Source organism: Triticum urartu, chromosome 5 (assembly GCF_003073215.2).
Source record: "Triticum urartu cultivar G1812 chromosome 5, Tu2.1, whole genome shotgun sequence".
NCBI lineage: Eukaryota > Viridiplantae > Streptophyta > Magnoliopsida > Poales > Poaceae > Triticum > Triticum urartu.
The window spans coordinates 318,082,680-318,103,931 of record NC_053026.1 but is presented as its reverse complement, the minus strand read 5'-3'; positions in this window follow the sequence as shown (position 1 = coordinate 318,103,931).

Below are 21,252 nucleotides of genomic sequence, written 5' to 3'. Positions count from 1 at the left end.
TGACGGCTTCGACACTGTAGACGAGGAAGAAAGGTGTGAAGTTGGTTGACTTGTTTCGAGTCGTGCGCAGACTCTAGAGGACGGCTGGTAGCTCGTCGAGCCAGCAGCCAGCCGAGCGCTCCAGAGGCTCGATCAGCCGGGGTTTGATGCCAGACAGGATGAGGCCGTTTGCCCGCTCTACCTAGCCGTTTGACTGTGGGTGGGCGACGGACGCTAGGTCCAGTCGGATGCCCTGTGTTGTGCAGGAACGGGCCAAGGCGCCTTTGGCAAAATTTGTGGCGTTGTCGGTGATGATGCTGTGTGGTATGCCGTACCGAATTGTGATATCGGAGATGAAAGTTACGGCAGTCGGACTGTTCAGTTTCTTGATTGGGTTTTCTTCTACCCACTTGGTGAATTTGTCCACTGTGATGAGTAAGTGAGTTAAGCCACCTCGTGCTGTCTTGAATGGTCCTACCATGTCTAGACCCCAAACTGCGAAAGGCCAGGCAATGCAGCTTGGAGCAGAAGCCGGCTGGTGCGGCTTGGAGCTGAACTTCTGGCACCCTTTGCATTTTTGGACTAATTCCTTGGCCTCTTCTAAGGCAGTCGGCCAGAAGAAACCGTGTCGAAAGGCTTTTGCGACGAGTGCTCTTGAAGCCGCATGGTGGCCGCACTCGCCTTGATGGATGTCTTTGAGAATTGCTTGGCCTTGCTCTGGCTCTACGCAGCGCTGGTGGACACCAGTGACGCTGCGCCTGACCAGCTCTCTCTTGACTATGGTGTAGGCTGCCGCCCGGCGTTGTACTTGCCGAGCTGAGGTCTCATCAGTCGGCAGCTCTTTGCTCACCAGGAATTTGTGGATGGGTTGGGCCCATGAGGGTGCTGCTATTTCTTCGACTGCCAGAACTGCGACTTGGACGAGGGCGGTTGGGCTGGGAGGCGGCAGGTTGGAGCCAACAACCACTTGCTGGGTTAATGAAGTCCCCCAGGCCGACTGGAGCGGCCCTTGGGTCGAGTTCTGGAGTCTTCGAGTCTGCCGCCGCAGTCCCCGGGCCAGATTCGACTGTGGCGGCTTTGGAGCCATCTGCCAGGGCTCTGGTGTCGGATCCGACGTCTTCGGGAGGAGCCGGCACAAAGATGGAGTCTGATTCTGGTGAAGGCTTGACGGACGGCTTGAGGAGGAGTTGAAGGGCGACGCCGGATGGTATTGCTTGGCGGGTAGATCTGATTCGTACCAAGGCGTCTGCTTGGTCGTTGTCGTTTCTTGGCACATGGAGGAACTCGCACCCTTCGAAATACCCGCTGAGTTGCTGCACGAGGAAACAGAAACTCACCATGTTTGCATCTTTCGCGTCCCAGTCGCCAGATGACTGTTGGACCACTAAGTCCGAGTCAAGTTTCGGCGGATGCCAAGTTCTTTGGCAAGCCGAAGCCCGTGAATGAGTGCCTCATACTCGGCGACGTTGTTGGAGGCGGCAAAATGGATTTGCAGTGCGTATTTGAGCTTGTCGCCTTTAGGAGAGGTGAGGAAGACGCCGGCTCCCAAGCCGGTGCGCATCTTGGAGCCGTCGAAATGCATCCGCCAATGGGTGGAGTTAGGCGCTGGAGGTAGGTACTGGGTCTCGGCCCAGTCGACGAGGAAGTCGGCCAGTGCTTGTGACTTGATAGCGGTGCTGGGCTGGTAGTGGATGGTGTAGTGAGCCAGCTCTATGGCCCACTTGGCCACTCGGCCAGAAGCATCTCGGCTACCAATGATCTCGGCAAGCGGGGCCGTGCAGACCACCGTGATTGGATGCTCTTGAAAGTAAGGCTTCAATTTCTTGGCAGTAAAGTGCATGCCATAGCACATCTTCTGGTAGTGGGGGTAGTTCTGCTTGGAGGTCGAAAGTACTTCGCGCAGGTAATATACCGGTCTCTGGACAGGTAGTGCCTTGCCTTCCTCCTTGCGTTCCACTACAATGACTGTGCTGACTACCCGGCTGGTGGCGGCGATGTACAGGAGCATAGGTTCCTTGGGAGTCGGAGCCGCCAAGACGGGTGGTGTAGTTAGCATCTTCTTCAACTGGAGAAAAGCTTCGTCCGCCTTATGGTTCCACTCGAAAAAAGTGGTCTTCTTCATGAGTCGGTATAAGGGGAGAGCTTTCTCGCCCAGCCGACTGATGAATCGGCTGATGGACGCCAAGCAGCCGGTGAACTTTTGCACATCCAGCAGTCGGCTGGGTACCTCCATTCTCTCAATGGCCTTGATCTTTATAGGGTTGCATTCTATGCCGCGTTCAGAGACCAGGAAGCCAAGGAGGTGGCCGGCTGGTACTCCGAAGACACACTTCTCGGGATTGAGCTTGATCTGGAATCAGCGCAGGTTCTCAAAGGTCTCCTTGAGGTCTTCCAGCAGTGTTCCACGCTTTTCCGTCTTCACCACCACGTCGTCCACGTAGACGTGGGCGTTCCTGCCGAGCTGCTTGAGGAGGCACTTCTGCATGCAACGCTGAAAGGTGGCGCCGGCATTCCTTAAGCCGAACGTCATGGTGAGGTAGCAGAAGGCTCCAAACGGTGTGATGAAGGCGGTCTTCAGTCTGTCAGCCGGGTTCAGCTTGATCTGGTGATATCCTGAGTATGCATCCAAAAAACTCAATAGCTCGCATCCGGCTGTGGAGTCTATCACCTGATCAATTCTTGGTAGAGCAAACGGGTCCTTGGGGCAGGCCTTGTTGAGGCTCGTGTAGTCAATACACATTCGCCACTGCTTGTTCTTCTTTAGTACCAGGACCAGATTTGCTAGCCATTCTGGAAAGAACACTTCCATAATGAAGCCGGCTGCTAGGAGTCGGGCTATCTCTTCTCCGACAACTCTTCTCTTCTCTTCTAATAGGCGGCGCAGGGGCTGCCTGACCGGCTTTGCATCAGATCGGACATGTAACTTGTGCTCGGCGAATTCCGTCGGTACACCTGGCATGTCTTTGGGGGACCATGCGAAGATGTCCCGATTCTCACAGAGGAAATCGACGAGCTCGCCTTCCTATTTGCTGTCGAGGTTTGCACCTACGACAGCGTACCTCTCTGGGTGCTCCGGATCCAAGGGTATCTTCTTTGTCTCTTTGGCCAGTTTGAACGAACCTTCAGGTTCCGACTCCTTCGGGTTGGGCGATACCTCTGGCTGCTTGCCGGCCATCTCCACAACTCGCTCAAGGAGCCGCTTCTCGGCCGTGATTACCAGGGACTCGGCCAGCCGACTGCTCTCAGCTGCGCAGGCAGACGACTTCCGGTAGTCGCCGGCCACAGTCAGAATTCCCCTGGAACTGGGCATCTTCATCTTGAGGTAGGCGTAGTGGGGGACCGCCATGAATTTAGCCAAGGTGGGTCGGCTGAGTAGCGCATGGTATGTGCTCTTGAGGTCCACCACCTCAAACCAAACAGACTCTCGGCGGAAGTGATCTTTGTCTCCAAAGAGGACATCCATCAGGATCTTGCCGATTGGTGAGCAGGAAATCCCAGGAACAATGCCGTGGAACACAGTCTGGCTGTTCTGAAGCTGTCTTTGCTTGATTCCTAACTTCTCCATGGTGTCCTTGTATAGGATATTGATACTGCTGCCTCCGTCTATCAGAACCTGTGAGAAACGCGCGGCTCGTCTATCCGTAGCAAAGGTGGCGTCCAAGACCAAGGCATAGGAGGCCGGACTTGGCATCACCTCTGGGTGGTCAGCCCTGCTCCAGTTGTTGGGTTTCTCGGACCAGTGCATGAACTCTGGCGTTTCTGATGCTACTGCATTCACCTCTTGTCACTGCAACTGTCTGCTGCGTCAATCATCAGCCATACTGGTAAACACCATGTAGGCTCCATGCTCTTTAGGGTATTCGTCTTGTACTGCGCCGACTGGCCTGATAGCTGGCTGCTGGGGCGGAGGCGGAGGTGGCTGCCCAGCAGGTGGGGGAGGCAGGTGGCCGTCTCCCTTGGCGATCCTGGTGAGCCAGTGGCACTTCTGGGTGGTGTGATTCGACGGCTTCGCGCCGCTATGGAACTTGCAAGGTCCATCCAGAGTCTGCTCGTAGGAGAAGGCCGGCAACCAGTTTGGCTTGCCGCCTTTCTGTCGCTTGAGCGGAGGCTGCAAGTCCGGCTGTTGGGCTTCAACGGTCGCGACCTGCCGGCTGCTGGAATCCGGCAGTGGGGCCTTGCGCTTGTGGTCACCCTACTGTTGTCGCCGGTTGACGTCTCCCGCCAGAGTTTTTGGAGCTTGAGGGGCCACTTTGCCAGTTGTGCTGATTTGACTCTCCGCCTTCATGGAGGAGTCGGCCGTGGCGTACTTGTCCGCTATGATCAGCAGCTTGTCGAGGGTTTCTGGCTCATCGTAGAGGAGTTTGTGCTTGAGGAGGGTGCCTTCTCTACACCCGGCTATGAAGTACTCGATGGCCTGCACCTCGTGCACGCCCTCGCAGGGGTTCCGAAGCTCGGCCCAACACATGAGGTAATCGCGAGTTGACTCGTCGGGGCCTTGTACGCACAAGGAGAGATGACGAGGCTTGGGAGGACGCTTGTACGTGCTGGTGAAGTTGCGGATGAACGCTTCGGTGAAGTCGACCCAGCTGTTGATGCTGCGGGGCTTCAGACTGTTCAGCCATGTCCGGGCCGTGCCCTGGAGCATGAGCGGAACGTACTTTACGGCGACACGCTTGTTGCCGTTTGCTATGCTGACAGCCGTGGAGTAGTTGACTAGCCAGTCTTCCGGCTTCACGGAGCCGGTTTACTTGGGCGTGTCTCTTGGGAGCGTGAACCCTCTGGGAAAGGGCTCGTCTCGAATGCGGGGCCCGAAACAAGGCAGACCCAACTCGTCTTCTTCTTCCAACGCTAGGGATCGGTGAAGTCGGTCGATCCGGTGGCGGGCGTCATTATCTGCAACTCCCTCTCGACGGCCAAGGCGGTCGCTGAGAGTCAGATGGTCAACAGGCGACACGGAGACTCGCCTCTCCTTGCGAGGAGGGGGAGGCGGACAGTCGTCCCGTCGTTCCACTGCTCTCGGGCGGCCGTCTCGGTCGCGCTCTATGGTAATACGAGTCTGACTGTGGCTGATAGCCGGATCCTTGTCTCTTCTTCCACGGGCGCTGCCAGTCGGCGTCTGAGACGTCGCGCCTTGATCTCGGCAAAGGTCGTCGTTTTGCCGCTGCGGCGCCTCCGTGCGGCAGCCGGACTCGTTCTGCGCGGCAGCCGTGTCGAGGAGCCGCTGGACTCGCTCCATCCTCAGGCGGCGTTCTTCGCCCTCGAAATTGTCTAGCTCATCCGCCGTTGCCTGGGCGGCTCGGATGTTCTCCGCTGGTGTAGCATACATAGGGTGGCTTGCCCCAAACAGGTTGGCGATGGCTACGCCGCGCTGCTGGACCGTGCCAAGGCGGCTGGGCCCCGCTGGGGCCGGCGAGCCGCCGACGGCGCGATCCATCTCCCGCTGGTAGGCTTCTGACAAGCGTCTCATGCCGGCTAACTTCTTCGCGCCTTCAACGAGCTGAAGGCGGCGCACCTCCAACATCTCTACGTCAGCATCTTCCAGAATGGGCGCAGTTAGGTCTTGTAGCGCCACGCTGAGTGAGTCGTGCGCTCCTCCACCGGGGAGCTCGTCATGACTGATGACGAGCACCTCGGTGACGGTGCTTCCGTCGCTCTCCGCGCGAGGGAGAGGTTCGTCGTAGACCACCACATTAGTGGGGAACGCGTCGAGCGCCGCGGTGTCGGAGTCGACCAGCATCGGGTCAGTGGAGCCTACAGACTCCAAGTCTATGGCAGGCTCGCCGGAAACGTGGAGTTGATCGAGGAGGCCGGCGAGGAGGCTCTCGGAGCCGCCCGTGCCTGCGTTGGATGCAGGTTCGTCGGAGAGGCGAACCTCGCTGACAAGGTCGGCCAGGCAGCTGGCTGCGTAGGCGATCTCAACGCCGCGCCGCGCGTCGGCGCAAACTCCGTCTGGTGTGCCTGGCTGGCTGCGCTCGCCAGGGAGGAAAAGGGTTCCCATCTAGAACAGGTCTCCGGACGGCGGTGGACCATGCCCCACGGTGGGAGTCAAATGTCGGGGGTTAGGTGCGACATATGCCAAAGGATGGCTTATCATGGTGGGGGCGAGTAGAACATCGCCGGTGCCTGGAAACGGGATGAGGCGAAGACATGCACGCCGGCGAATCTTACCCAGCTTTAGGGCTCTTCGGGGAGATAATACCCCTACTGCTGCTCTACGGGGTCTCCGCATGATCACTATGGCGAAGTGCTTACATGATTGCTCCTTGAGCTGTTTCCTGGAGGTAGGAGAGGGCAAGGCTAGCTCTCTTCCTCCTATATGATCTGGTCTAGAACTAATGGATTCCAACCCTTTGCATGGGTGCCCTGGGGGTTTATATAGGCCTACCCCCCAGGGGTACAATGGTAATCTGGCTGGATGCGGGACCCAGCTGTCAGCGCCTCTGGCCTCCGTCTTCCCCGCCGACTGGCCTGGTACGGAGCCGACAGGCCGCGTCCGCCGGGGGCGGGTCTTGCCGGCTGCTGATTACTGTAGCCGTGCTTCTGATGACGGGGGCTTGATCATGGGGTCGTGGCAACAGCCCCGCCGCCTGGCGGGCGATCACTATTGCCACTCTCCATCACATCTTGATTAATGGCACGTGGGCCCCGGGGGAGGGCTCGCCCGATTCCCCGGGGCCGGCTCCTGACGGGTCCGGCTGGTGGTCGTCTTGCCATCTCCGGGGGTCTCACTGACTGGTGGGACCCGCTGCATCTGGGCCGTACAGACAAGCCGTTGTGGGTGCAGGATTCGGTCCTGCGGTGCTGATGTCAGGGCCGGCATGGCAACAGTGCCACGCCGCTCGGAGATCTTCCGGGGTACATCGTGCTGTGGCCATGCCTGCCCTTGGTAAGGGGCGGGAGTGGGCTTCACTGTAGCCACTCCCCTGCCCCGTCCCACTTGATGAGGTCATGGGGTTTGTAGGAGTTGGAGGCCGACTCCCCAAAGCCGGCTTCTCTGGAAGTCGCCAGTCAGGAGTCGGCTTTCCCTGAAGCCGTCCCTGGGACTCGGCCGTGAGTGGTCAGCCGGCCATCTTGCCGTCGACTTCTCGAAGGCGGCTCTTCATCCTGGGGTCTTGAGGGGCGCAGCCTGCCCCAATGTCTTGAAAGGTTCTGGGGCTCGGGTTGGCCTACCCGTGGCCCATTACTCCGTCAGCTGTGATGTAGGAAATTTGAAACGGGGGCTAAGTTTGTAAATTTCCTCGCATTTGAGACAAGCGCGCCCTGAAGACATGCTTCACCCTTCCTCTCCACCTCCATTTCCCCATTTGTACTTCGTGGGCGCCAAAACACCCTCTCCACCCCAGCCTCCTCCGTCCGCCACCCCATCCACCGCCGTCCTCCTCCACCATGCCGGAGCTGATACCCCGACGCCGACGTCCATTACAAGAGATCGACCTCTCTCATCCGTGGATTTGGACCGGGATCCTTGCATCCCGTCCTCTCGCTTCATCCCCGCCATCGTCCACCTTTTCGGCGCCGCTCCTACAACCCTCTCGTCCACCGCGCCCCGACGCCACCATCTACCCTCCTAGATCTGCTTCCACACCGCCGACAGCCATCGCTACCGCAGCACCGTCAAAATCTCAGCAGATGCATACACGGCGCCGCACCAAAGGCGGTACTCTTTCGTATCTGCTCAACTTATTTATCGTAGCAAGAAAATAGATCACCAATGCTTTACTCTGATTTCTTGTCCATTACTTACTTGCTAGTTGAAAGCAAACATTGGTTGTGAAGTTGCCTTTGTCCGGTTTGCACCTTCAGATCCGCCATGGCACGCTCAACACTATACTCCCAATGCTTACGGTTTTCCCCCTTTTATATTCCACACTAGTTAAATCATAGTAGACTAAATTTCAAAATTGGGTCAGTCGATTTTTTCCGAGCTCACCGGAGTTCGCCGGTGCGAACGAAGGGGCTCGGGTGGGGACTTTGGTTATGGGGGGGCGGTGGTGGGGCCTCGCCGAACGAAGAAAACTCGACGGGGGGGGGGGGGGGGGGGGGGGGGGGGGGGGGAGGAACACAGGCGATGGGGGCCGGTGGTCCGGCCGGCGGCCCGTGCGGTGTTTTGTATGGGAAGAATCAGAGACGTGGAAGAAGAAGGGTTAGGAGACGTAGGATCTTCATCCAACCGCCTGAAATGGTCGACTGACCCAAATGACAAAAGTCACGCAACTTGCATGCAGACATGCCTTTATATTGAGTACCATCATCGTACCTGCTTAGCACTGCTCCTGAATCCATCAAGCTAAACAACGTGCCACTCATAATTCCAAACTTGTTGCTCAAGTACGAATCTGATATGATGCTGATATTACTAAAACAGATAACATTTAATTGGTCAGCTAATGTTCCCACTTTACTTTCGAAAAAGCATGTGCACCACATATAGAGAGACATCGGGGAGTTGCTTTCTTAATGCATTCTGTTTCATCATGTGTGGGCACTGCGCAACGAACATTTTATTATCCAAAATCGGCTTGCTCTTCTTTAGCATGTTGCTCTTCCATTCTTCTTTAATAAGTACTCTCTCCGTTCCTAAATACAAGTCTTTGTATAGATTCCACCATGGACTACATATGGAGCAAAATGAGTGAATCTACACTCTAAAATGTATCTGGATACATCTATATGTGATCCATAGTGGAAATCTCTACCAAGACTTATATTTTGGAACGGATGGAGTATGATAGTAGTACACTATGTATCTTTTGGAAAAGATGAGCAGGGGCATTTGCAGTGTAGAGGTCTATACGGTCGGTTGGTATGGACAATTTGAACTCTTCAGGCCTCTTTGATTCGTAGGATTTTGTAAACATAGGAATAGGATTTGTAGTGGCCTTCCCACTTGAATCCTATAAGAATAGCAAGGAAATGTGGGGAGCTGTGTCGCCTTTGAGAGTTACACTGATATTAACAGTACCGCACCTTCAATTGAAGAGAGCTGGTATCCGAAGCCTTTCTAGCCGTACCGGCAATACTAGCACATATATTCCAGCAAGTTCCACTTTGCTAATTTTACTCTGATGCTTACGGTTTTCCTGTTATATCTACACTATGATCTATGTAGCTGCTTTGTGTCGCACTAGCAGCAGTCCACTCTTGAAGCTAAACACCGCAATGACTTACAAAATTGGCACCAAGGCATTGAGTGCCATTCTGGATGCAATGAAACTCATACGCTCCCCACCTATTGATTCTTGTTTAGAATATGATCCTAATGACTATTCTAACCTTGAGGAGTCAAAGGCAGATGGCCTGTCCTGTTCACCCATCAAGGTGCCTGTTCTAATTTGGCAAGGTTTTATTGATTCGTGTATCTTGCATATGTTGTCTTGCATTTCTTCTAGTTTGTTGCACTGCCATCTGCTTAGTTTACTCATCATATATGTCGAGATGCCATGTCCATCCATTATCAATACATTTTCCATCCGTCATCATACCATGTTTTTCCACTCAAATGTTGTTCTTGTGCATCGGACATCAAAAAGGAAGAGGGTGATTGCCAAACCTGAAGGAGCACCAGCAAAGTCCCTGAAAAATGTGGTTGTGTTGGAGAAATGAGACAACACCCCACTTATATTGGCTGTACAACCAGTGACACAAAACGTAGGACCGACTCTAGTAGACTGTACCCATACTTCACTGGCCACACCACTAGCTGCACCACACAGGACCTGCACTCCAGCAAAAGGTATGCCGATTTCAGTTGCCATAGCACCAGCCGTACCACATAAAAATCCCGCTCCAGCAAAAAGTACAGCAATTCCACCGGCCAAAGACCTATCCCAACCGCAGAGACGGCCAATTCCTGCAGATTCGAACCCCATTCCTGTTATTCCCAGTTTAAAAGACAATGCTTTCAATGTTGTTAGGGACTACGTGCATATATTCCCATCATGGGAAGATTATAGTGAAGACAAACACCATTTTCACATCTTCCTGTCCCACTTATGTGTAAGTGCTATTATTCATGGTGATTATTTTCCTGTTTTCTGCTGATTGAACACATCAATGATTTACATTACATTGTTGTAAGTAGGCGAGGGTCAATCTGGATAGTCATGACGAGCAAAGGTTGCTTGCGCTTTTCAAGGAAGCATTGCAGCAATATTGGTGTTACCTGAGGAAATCACACTTTGATGGCAAGTTTATAAATGAATTTTTGGTGAAGTCTCCTGTGTTAAATTTAGAAGACATTGAATAGAAAAGCCTTGTTATGCACTGGTCTCATTCCGAGGATGAGGTGCTGTCTATGATATCGCATGACAATTTGAACTTCTACTTTTCCACATGTGCCTTACGGATCTTTTTTGCAGGAAATCTGCTCGAAAAAGAATTCCGGTTTGAAAAGAACGACAAGACATCACAAATATGATGCTCCCTGCTTTGCTCTTGTTAGTACTTGTTGTCCTGTATCACTGTACTTGCATACATACTTGGTTCATTATGTGACAGCAGTATGCATGATAGCTTGCTTATCAATTGTTCGCTCCAAATTATCTGATCTGTATGAATGGTTACATTAGTGTAGAATATATCCAATGCCAATGAAATTTTTTAGCTCTTCATTGTTCGTGTAAGTACCTGTTGTCCTTTATCAGTGTACTTATATTGACATGTAGTTGTTCATGTGCCATCACTCTGCAGCTTATTTTCCTTTGCCCTCCATTTTCTACACATCAGATCTATATTTACTCTTACCATCAGGTCGGACAACACCGATGGTACTGAAGAAGTTTAGCTCTGCATTGCTCTTGGCTGTACCTTTTTCCTGTATCGCTGTACTTCCATTTATAGCTACTTGGCTATGTAGCATCACTCTTCATCTTATCTTAAATATTCTCCATTTTTTCTTATATTGTCACATCTATATTTACTCTTAACAAAATATAGAATAAAGGCAATGCTTATGAAGAAGATTCTATGGTAAACTTCTTGATTCCCCCCCCCCCAATCAGCATGGACAAGGGCTTTATAGAGCCCGCCTTCACCAATAATGTAAGTTTGTCCTTCTCAATCCTCCAAACCTTGTTGTGTATATTTGGTTAGGCATGACTGCAATAGCCGTTTATTTTTGGTGTTTGCATTAAATTGCATGTTTAAAGTTTATTATGTACTCCAGTTCGTAAACAAAAGTTTGTCCTTCTCAATTTAAGTTTTCAGTTATACAACCAAGTTCCTTCTTCATACCATGTAAATTAAACTATACAGAGCAAGTGATCTTATTTTGCCAATCTGAAATGGGATAAATTGACAGCACACTAACCATTGATACTTATGAGTTCTTGATCTGTAATCCAATGGTGTCGTGAAGCTGCCAACTCCTTCACAATGTCATTTCCTGCCATGTCTTGATCTGAACAATACCATATTGTGTTAATGCTATTTTAAACTGAGTCACTTTATTCGTCAGTAGGAAATGTGATGAATTGTCAGCACTGATACTTATATGTGCAAAACCTGTCATTTGTCTGCTTGTTTATCTTTCAGAGTGAGGAGGATATAAGTGTCAAATAAGTGCAGTCTCACCATCTTGCTTAGCTGCTTGCACTGCAGCTCCCGAGAAGGGCTAAGCTTTCTTGAACTCTATTGAAGTGCTATCGGTTTTGTATATTATTTTGGCGGCGTGTTTAGTTGCACTGGTGGCGATCTTTGATGCCCAGTGTATGTAATCTGCTGTCTGCTTGTGCTTTATTATCATAGTGGCGAACTTTGATGCCCAGTGGATGTAATATGCCGTAATTTCTTTATTTTATAGTCTAGGTTTTTTTTCTTATTCACGATGCTACTGTTACTTTACTGTATATATATCCTGTCTTCGCAGTAAAATGGCCTAACCGTAAAATTATGGTACATAATCGGGCCGTCATGCATATCACCATGTATGATCCGCATCATGGGCCCTGTCATCTTGGTCCGATAACAGGCCTAAATGTAAACTGACCCACTAGTAGATTTGTGCCTTTAATAGGCCGAGTAAACCGTCGGCCCTATTTTCCCAAGAAAACTCAATGGGCCTTTAGGAGGCTGAAAAGTAGGTTTGGCCTGACACGTGTCGAACAGCTCACGGGCCGGCAGCAGGCCGAAATAGACCCCGACCCATGAATGTGCCAATCAAATCATGGGCTTATAACAGGCCAAATTTGTCTCGGTCCTTGTTTGGCCCAATCGGATTATCGGCTGCGAGCAGGCCGGATGCAAACGGGGCCGTAGTTAGGCCCAACTATATGACGTGCTTTTAACAGGCCGAAATTAATATAGGGTCGAAATGTTAAACGGGCCCTTAACATGCCGAAACGAATATCAGGCCGAATTACTAAATGTGCCTTTAGCAAGTGGTCACAAAAGCATAGAGTCCAGTTGACGGGCCGAATCTGATATGGGCCATAATTTAGCCGAAAGCCTCTTAAAGGTCCGGACCTAATCTGGGCCGTATTTTGGCCCAGAACGTGGTAGGCTTTTAACAGGCCGGATCTCATATGGGCCATTATCAGGCCCGGAATGTGGCAGGCCATTAATGGACCGGATCAAATATGGGCCGGCATTTGGCCCAAAACATGGCAGCCAGTTAATGGGCCAGCCTACTAGGGTCCTCAAAATCTTGTGGGCCTACAGCTGGGCCGGCCCATTAATGTCGGTGAAATCTCATGGGCCTTTAGCTGGTGTAACGCCCACGATGTGGCTATATCTCCCACGTGTCGAAGCACGACTTAGAGGCATAACCGCATTGTAAGCAATGTCGCAAGTGAGGTAATCTTCACACAACCCATGTAATACACAAGGGAAAGAGATACATAGTTGGCTTACAATCGCCACTTCACACAATACATGAATAAAGCATTACAACATCCAAATACACTCAAGGTCCGGCTACGGAACCAAAATAAAAGAAGACTACCCCAAATGCTACAGATCCCCTATCATCCCAACTGGGCTCCACTACTGATCAACTGGAAACAGAACATAACGAACACGATCTTCATCGAGCTCCTCCTTGAGCTTGGTTGTGTCACCTGCACGGTATCATCGGCACCTGCAATCTGGTTTTGCAAGTATATGTGAGTCACGAGGACTCAGCAATCTCACACCCTCGCGATCAAGACTATTTAAGCTTATGGGTAGGGTAAAAGAGTATGAGGTGGAGCTGCAGCAAGCGACTAGCATATATGGTGGCTAACATGCGCAAATGAGAGCGAGAAGAGAAGGAAAAATCACGGTCGAACAACTATGATCAAGAAGTGATCCTAGAACAACCTAAGTCAAGCATTACTCCAACACCGTGTTCACTTCCCGGACTCCGCCGAGAAGAGACCATCACCGTAACACACGCGGTTGGTGCATTTTGATTAAGTTAATTGTCAGGTTTTCTACAACCGGACATTGACAAATTCTCATATGCCCATAACCGCGGGCACGACTTTCAAAAGTTCATATCCCTGCAGGGGTGTCCCAACTTAGCCCATCACAAGCTCTCACGGTCAACGAAGGATATTCCTTCTCCCAAGACAATCCGATCAGACTCGGCATCCCGGTTACAAGACATTTCGACAATGGTAAAACAAGACCAGCAAAGCCACCCAGATGTGCCGACAAATCCCGATAGGAGCTACACATATCTCATTCTCAAGGCACACCGGATGAGCCAAACGTCGGGTAGGCCAGCCCAGAGTTGCCCCTGGTAGCTCCGGACATCGCTCAGTTTGGACGAACGCTTAGAGAAGCACTGGCCCCGGGGGGGTTAAAATAAAGATGACCCTTGGGTTGGCCGACTGAAGGGAAAGAAAAGGCTAGGTGGCAAATGGTAAAACCAATGTTGGGCCTTGCAGGAGGAGTTTTATTCAAGGCGAACTGTCAAGGGGTTCCCATTATAACCCAACCGTGTAAGGAACGCAAAATCCGGAAACATAACACCGATATGACGGAAACTAGGACGGCAAGAGTGGAACAAAACACCAGGCATAAGGACGAGCCTTCCACTCTTTACCTAGTATATAGGTGCATTAATTAAATAAGAGATATTGTGATATCCCAACAAATATCCATGTTCCAAACATGGAACAAGATCCAATCTTCACCTACAACTAACAACGCTATAAGAGGGGCTGACCAAAGCGGTAACATAGCCAAACAATGGTTTGCTAGGACAAGGAGGGTTAGAGGCTTGGCTTATCAATGTGGGAGGCATGATATAGCAAGTGGTAGGTATCGCAGCATAGGCATAGCAAAAGAGCGAGCAACTAGCAAGCAAAGATAGAAGTGATTTCGACGGTATGGTCATCTTGCCTGAGATCCCGCCAGGAAGAAGAACGAGTCCATGAAGAAGACAAAAGGACGTAGTCGAACGAATCCTCACAACACGACGTTACCGTATTACCGAGAAGAAGTACACCGGAAAGAAAGCAAACAACATAGTAAACAACCATCACATAAACATGGCATGATGCACAGTCAAGTATGATGCATGTCCGGTTAAATGAAGCATGGCATGGCAAAATGCACAAACAATCCTACAAATTAAGTGGAGCTCAACATGCAACCCCGTTGCATATTGAAGAAACACCACATTCAAGTTATTTAGTTCAATCTCGTTTATGTACCCAACAATATTAAATGTTGTTAAACATGGCAAGAGGGTGAAGCAAAGTAAAACTACCTGTCTAGTAAAGTTTAAATGAGGCTGGAACAACAAGCAACAAGTCCAGAAAAATCCCCATGTGCAATTTAAGGATTTGGTACCGTTCTGTCTTAAACCATATTTTAGAGTTGTTAAACATGCAAAGTGATGCCACCAAGTTAAACTATGCATTTTTCTACCCCATTTACATATAAAGTTTGTTAGGTTTGGAGCTACGGTTATTTAGTTAGGAATTAAAGCATTTTAGCAAGTTATTTAAGCAAATTTAAACAAATAGCAGTTTAAACATTTTGAACATGGATGGAAATGACATATTACGAAACTACACAAAATTCTAAGAATCTTTCATATAAAGTTTGTTTTTAAAACGATGGACCGTTTGTGAGTTATTATATGCATGTTGTGCAAGGGGTTTTCTGTAAAACTGCAAAACCTGGGATAATAGCTAAATTCGCAGAGCCTCAAAAAATAGATACTGGGCCAGATCTGCTGGCCCAACAATAGGAAAAAAGGGGTGGGGCACCAGGGGGTGTTCTCACCATGGGCCAAGCCTAGTCGGTGAGGAGAGGGGCTGGCAAGGGAGGCACTGGGCCGGCTGGATCTAGGAAGCCCACTGGCGGCCGCTCGCAGCCGCAACGCGGTCAACGGGTACGAGCGGGCAAAGCAGAGTAGCTCGACAAGGCGCATCGGGCATGGCGGCATGGCGTGAAGCAGAACGGCGGCGAGCAGGTGATGGACTCAGGCGTGGCAGGGCTCATCTGCTGAGTGAGCCAGCGATGTGGATGGCCGGACAGAGGCGGGGACACGGGGCTCCGGGCAGGCAAACAGGGGCGCAGAGACGGGACTTGACGTGGTTCTGGCGGCTCCAGGCGATGGAGGACGAGGAGGACGCAGGCGACGGCTGGATCCGGCGGCTCTGCTTGGAGAAGTGGCCGGCGACGTTGCACCGTTGAGGGGGGGTCCTGGTGGCCTTGGTCACCAGCAACGTGACTGACGAGGAGGCAGGGGACCGGCTCGAGATGATCGTGCTCTCGGTCAACGGGCGAATGGGAGAAGCCGAGTAGCATGACAGGGCCAGCAGGCACGGCGGCGCAACGCAGAGCAATGCACGAGCTCCGGCGAGCGGGCAAGGCAGAGGGAGAAGGGCGGCTCAGGCCGGCCATCGCTGCAGGCGGATCCTGACAAAGAAGGCAAACGCATGGAGAGGGAGAAGGATTAGACAGAGAGCACGAGAGAGAAAAATAAAGGGAAAGGAGGAGGAGAAAAATGATACGGCGACCTTATGGCGTGCGCCGACAAGGTGAAGAGGAGGCCGGGGTCCATCGGGAGGCTTCCATGGCGCTGGTCTCTTGTTCAGGTACAGAGAGATGAGGGATTAGGAAGAGAGATTTGCAGGGAGGAGGGAGTGGAAAAAGTGGGTTGCGAGGAGCTGGCCTGGTGGTTCCGGTAGAACTCCGGGGAGGTCACCGGCCGGTGGTGGCGCGCGGGGTCGAGCGAGGCTCTCGGGCCGAAGCAGTTGGATGGATTGGTGGAGGATGGACGGGGATCGAGAAGTTGGAGCCTTGGTTGTGCGTGGTTGGACGATGAGATCTGGGAGGATTCCGAGGACAAGTGGCAGCGGCGAAGGGATTGGACAAGCCTCCTAGGTTTTAGGGTTAGTCTAGATTAGGTATGAGGTTGGACTATAAATAGAGAAAAGAGGGAAATTTGGATCACCCGATCAAAATCGGACGGTCCCGGATAAATAGGCTAGGGCGCCCAAATAAGAAAATGGAGATATTTTGTAGATGTTTGGGGATGATCCGGACCCAACGGTGGCGACAGTCCGGGTCGGGTTCGGGACAGCTATCGGACGCGCGCGCGAGGAGGACCGTGGGCTGACGAGAGAGCTTAGGTTGGATCTAGCGGTAGGTAGTGGGCTGTGTAGACGGTCTCGAGCTGAGAGAAGAGAAGAGAGGGAGGCCCGGCGACTGTTTCCGGAGAACGAAAACGTCCGACGTTAGACCGGCTATATTGCCGCTATATTTAATCATTGGGGCATCAAACGGACTCCGAATGCGATGAAACTTGACAGGCGGTCTACTGACAATAAAACAACACCGCATGCCAACTTTCATCCCATTCCGAGAACATTTTCTGGCCACTTATAAAATACTATTTCGGACATGCCGCGGGCGCGTGCAAGTGTGTCTGGGCTCAGAACGGACAACGGAAGGAACTAGGAGACCCGGACCTGCACACAAATAACAACACCTCGCAATACGACGTGTTGAAGGGGTTATCAATCCCTTTCGGGTAACGATGCCAGAAAATTGTAGTAGATTGAAATAATAGATCACAAATAAAATAAAGTGCAGCAAAGTATTTTTGTATTTTTGGTTTAATAGGTATGAATAAAAATGCAAAGGAAAAGTAGATCGCAAGCAAATATATGAGGAAGAAGACCCTGGGGCCGTAGGTTTCACTAGTGGCTTCTCTCAAGAAAGATAGCAAACGGCGGGTAAACAAATTACTGTTGGGCAATTGATAGAACCTCAAATAACTATGACGATATCCAGGCAATGATCATTACATAGGCATCATGTCCAAGATTAGTAGACCGACTCCTGCCTGCATCTACTACTATTACTCCACACATCGACCGCTATCCAGCATGCATCTAGTGTATTAAGTTCACGAAAAAATGGAGTAATGCAATAAGAACGATGACATGATGTAGGCAAGATCCATGTATCTATTGCGTAGATATAGATCCCATCTTTTTATCCTTAGTAGCAACGCTACATACGTGTCGGTTCCCTTTCTGTCACTGGGATCAAGCACCGTAAGGTCGAACCCACTACCGGGCACCTCTTCCCATTGCAATATAAATAGATCAAGTTGGCCAAACAAAACCCAAATATCAGAGAAGAAATATGTGGCTATAAGAGATCATGCATATAAAAGATCAAGGAAACTCAAATAACCTTCATGGATACAAAAAGATATGACTAATCATAAACTCAAAGTTCATCAGAGCCCAACAAACACATCGCCAAAAGAGTTACATCGTATGGATCTACAAGGGACCATTGTATTGAGAATCAAGAGAGAGAGAGAGAGAGATGAAGCCATCTAGCTACTAACTACGGACCTGAAGGGTCTACAAAGAACTACTCACGCATCATCGGAGAGGCACCAATGGAGGTGGTGAACCCCATCCGAGATGGTGTCTAAATTGGATCTGGTGGTTCTGGACTCTGTGGCGACTGGATGAATATTTCGTAGACTCCCCTAGGGTTTTGGGAATATTTGGGTATTTATAGAGCAAAGGGGAGGTCCGGGGGGCATCTGAGGTGGGCACAACCCACCAGGGCGCGCCTGGGCCTCCTAGCGCACCCTATGGGTTGTCCTGTAACGCCCTCGATGCGGCTATATCTCCCACATGTCGAGGCACGACTTAGAGGCATAACCGCATTGAAAGCAATGTCGCAAGTTAGGCAATCTTCACAACATCCCATGTAATATATAGATAATAAAAGGGGAGAAAACATAGTTGGCTTACACTCGCCACGTCAATCAAGTACATAAATAGCATTACAACATGCAAACACTCATGGCCCGACTACGGCGCCAAAATAAAAGACAACCCAACATGTGACACGGTCCCGATCACCCCAACTTGGCACCACTACTGATCATCAGGAAAAGAAACATAGTATCGTTGAGAGTCCTCGTCGAACTCCCACTTGAGCTCAAGCGCGCAATCAGGAGCGGAATCATCAGGCCCTACATCTGGTTTAATAGTAATCTGTGAGCCACAGGGACTCAGCAATCTCGCACCCTCGCGATCAAGACTATTTAAGCTTAATAGGTAAGACAAGGTAAATATATGGAGCTGCAGCAAGCGACTAGCATATATGGTGGCTATCCTGTTCGCAAAAGAGAGTGAGAAGAGAAGGCAAAGTGCGGTCGAGTAACTAGAGAGAAATCCTGCGGCAAGCATTACTCCAACACTGTGTCCACTTCCCGGACTCCGCCAAGAAGAGGCCATCACGGTAACTCACACTGTTGATTTGTTTTAATTAAGTTAAGGTTCAAGTCATCTACAACCGGACATTAACAAGTTCCCATCTGCGCATAACCGCGGGCACGGCTTTCGAAAGTTCAAATCCCTGCAGGGAAGTCCCAACTTAGCCCATGACAAGCTCTCACGGTCAACGAAGGAATAGACCTCCTCCCAAGACGTTCCGATCAGACTCGGTACCTCGGTTCTTCAAGACACTTCGACAGGTTAAAATAAATCCAGCAACACCGCCCGAATGTGCCGACAAATCCCGATAGGAGATGCACATATCTCGTTCTCAGGGCACACTCAGATGAGACTAGCTACGAGTAAAACCAACCCTCAAGTTACCCTAAGGTGGCCCCGCAGGCAGCTCGGTCGGACCAACACTCAAAGGAGCACTGGCCCAGGGGGGTTTAAAATAAGATGACCCTCGGGCTCCGGAAACCCAAGGGAAAAGAGGCTAGGTGGCAAATGGTAAAACCAAGGTTGGGCATTGCGGGAAAATCTTTATTCAAGGCGAACTATCAAGGGGTTCCCATTATAACCCAACCGCGTAAGGAACGCAAAATCCGGGAACATAACACCGATATGACGGAAACTAGGGCGGCAAGAGTGGAACAAAACACTAGGAGAGAGGCCGAGACTTCCACCCTTTACCAAGTATATAGATGCATTAAGATAACATGGTAATATAATGATATCCCAACAAGTAAGATAAGGTTCCAACAAGGAACGGTCTCCAATCTTCACCTGCAACTAGCAACGCTATAAGAGGGGCTGAGCAAAGCGGTAACATAGCCAATCAACGATTTACTAGGACATGGTGGGTTAGAGGTTTGACATGGCAATTTGGGAGGCTTGAAAGAAAGTGGTAGGCATCGTAGCATGGCATAGCAAAAGAGCGAGCATCTAGCAAAGCAAAGATAGTAGTGATTTCGAGGGTATGATCATCTTGCCTGCAAAGTTGTCAGAGTTGACTGGATCCTCAAAAGAAAACTCAACGGGCTCCTCGTTAGCGAACTCGTCTCCCGGCTCTACCCAAACAAGACAAACAAGCAACAAGGACACAATCAACCACGTGCAAAGATCAAACAATATGATGCAAACATGGTATGCTATGCGGGATGCGATATGTGATGCATATTCAAGAATTGACAAGGAAAGCCTGAACCTGTCCTCAACTTGGAAAACCAAGTGTGCCACTGGAAAGATGAGATGAAATCACTTGAAAACGATATAAAGATCACTGGAATCGGAGTTACAGTTTGGAAATGGCAAGCGATTCAAATATGACATCGGTCTGCGATTTACAGCAAGTAGCCATCTAAATGCAACAAGAGGAACATGCTACAGCACTCAAACATGGCATCAAAATACATGGCAGGGATCCACTCAAGATGCTTAACAAAAGTCTAGCACTGAGCTATGGCCAATTCATCCATTAACAGGTTCAAACAAGCATGGCAAAAATGCATTTGGCAAACAGATTTCAGACTTAGTGAAATTAACACTTGTCTGGAATTTCAGATCGGATAGCACTCTTTGGAGCAACAAAACTACATGCTACAGGACCTGAACATGGCAAAGTAAAGCATGGCATGGAGCTAATCAAAGAGCTTAACAAAAGTCCCTTAGTGACCTTAAGCCAAAAGGGATCAGAAAATACATTTGCAAGCATGTGAACATGGCAAAAACATAATCAGTTCTCAGACTTAGTGAAAACTGGAGCATGCTGAAAACAGATATCAAGTAGGGATGTTTACGAGCTCGATGCACTCACTACAGAGCAAGCCATGACAAGCTAACCATACACCCATCAAGAATACACAAAATGCAAGCTAGACATGGCAAGAACAATAACATAGTATGCACGGATCAACTACAATATCCTCGGCAAAATCGCTAACAAGTAGACAATCTGCCCAGATTCACGAAATAGCAAAAGTAGAGCTCGATTGACTCAAGCTAGGGTGCTCCATAATTGCAAACAAAGAAATGGATGGATATAGCACTACAAGATTAACAAAACATCCTTACTGATCATCCTCAAAAGAGGCACGGATCACTAGGAAACAACATGAACATATGGCCATATGAGATAAACAGGTCAAGGACTTAGTGGAAATGCTAAGTCCCTGAAATCAGCATTAATGAATGCCTCACTTTGCAAGCTTGTGCTAGTCACCACACACATCACAAAAATACATGGGTTGCACCCCTGGATAGATGGCAAAACATGTAACAAAACACATGTAGATCTCATGGGCATATCATGCACACAATAATCATGGCAAAAATGACAAATATCTAATTGGAGCAGCAGATCTCACAATTATCTCAAATAGCCTTCTTCTAACAGCATTTAGGGCATCAAGATGAACTCAAATGAAAATGATGCAATGAGATGAAATGATGTACTCTCTGAGACCAACATTTTGATATGCTATATGCCCAAAACGGAGCTACGGATGAGGAGTTACGGCACGATGAACATAGCAAATTATTAGGGTTTCGGGGATAAAAAGTCAACCGCGAGTTTTAGATCTCA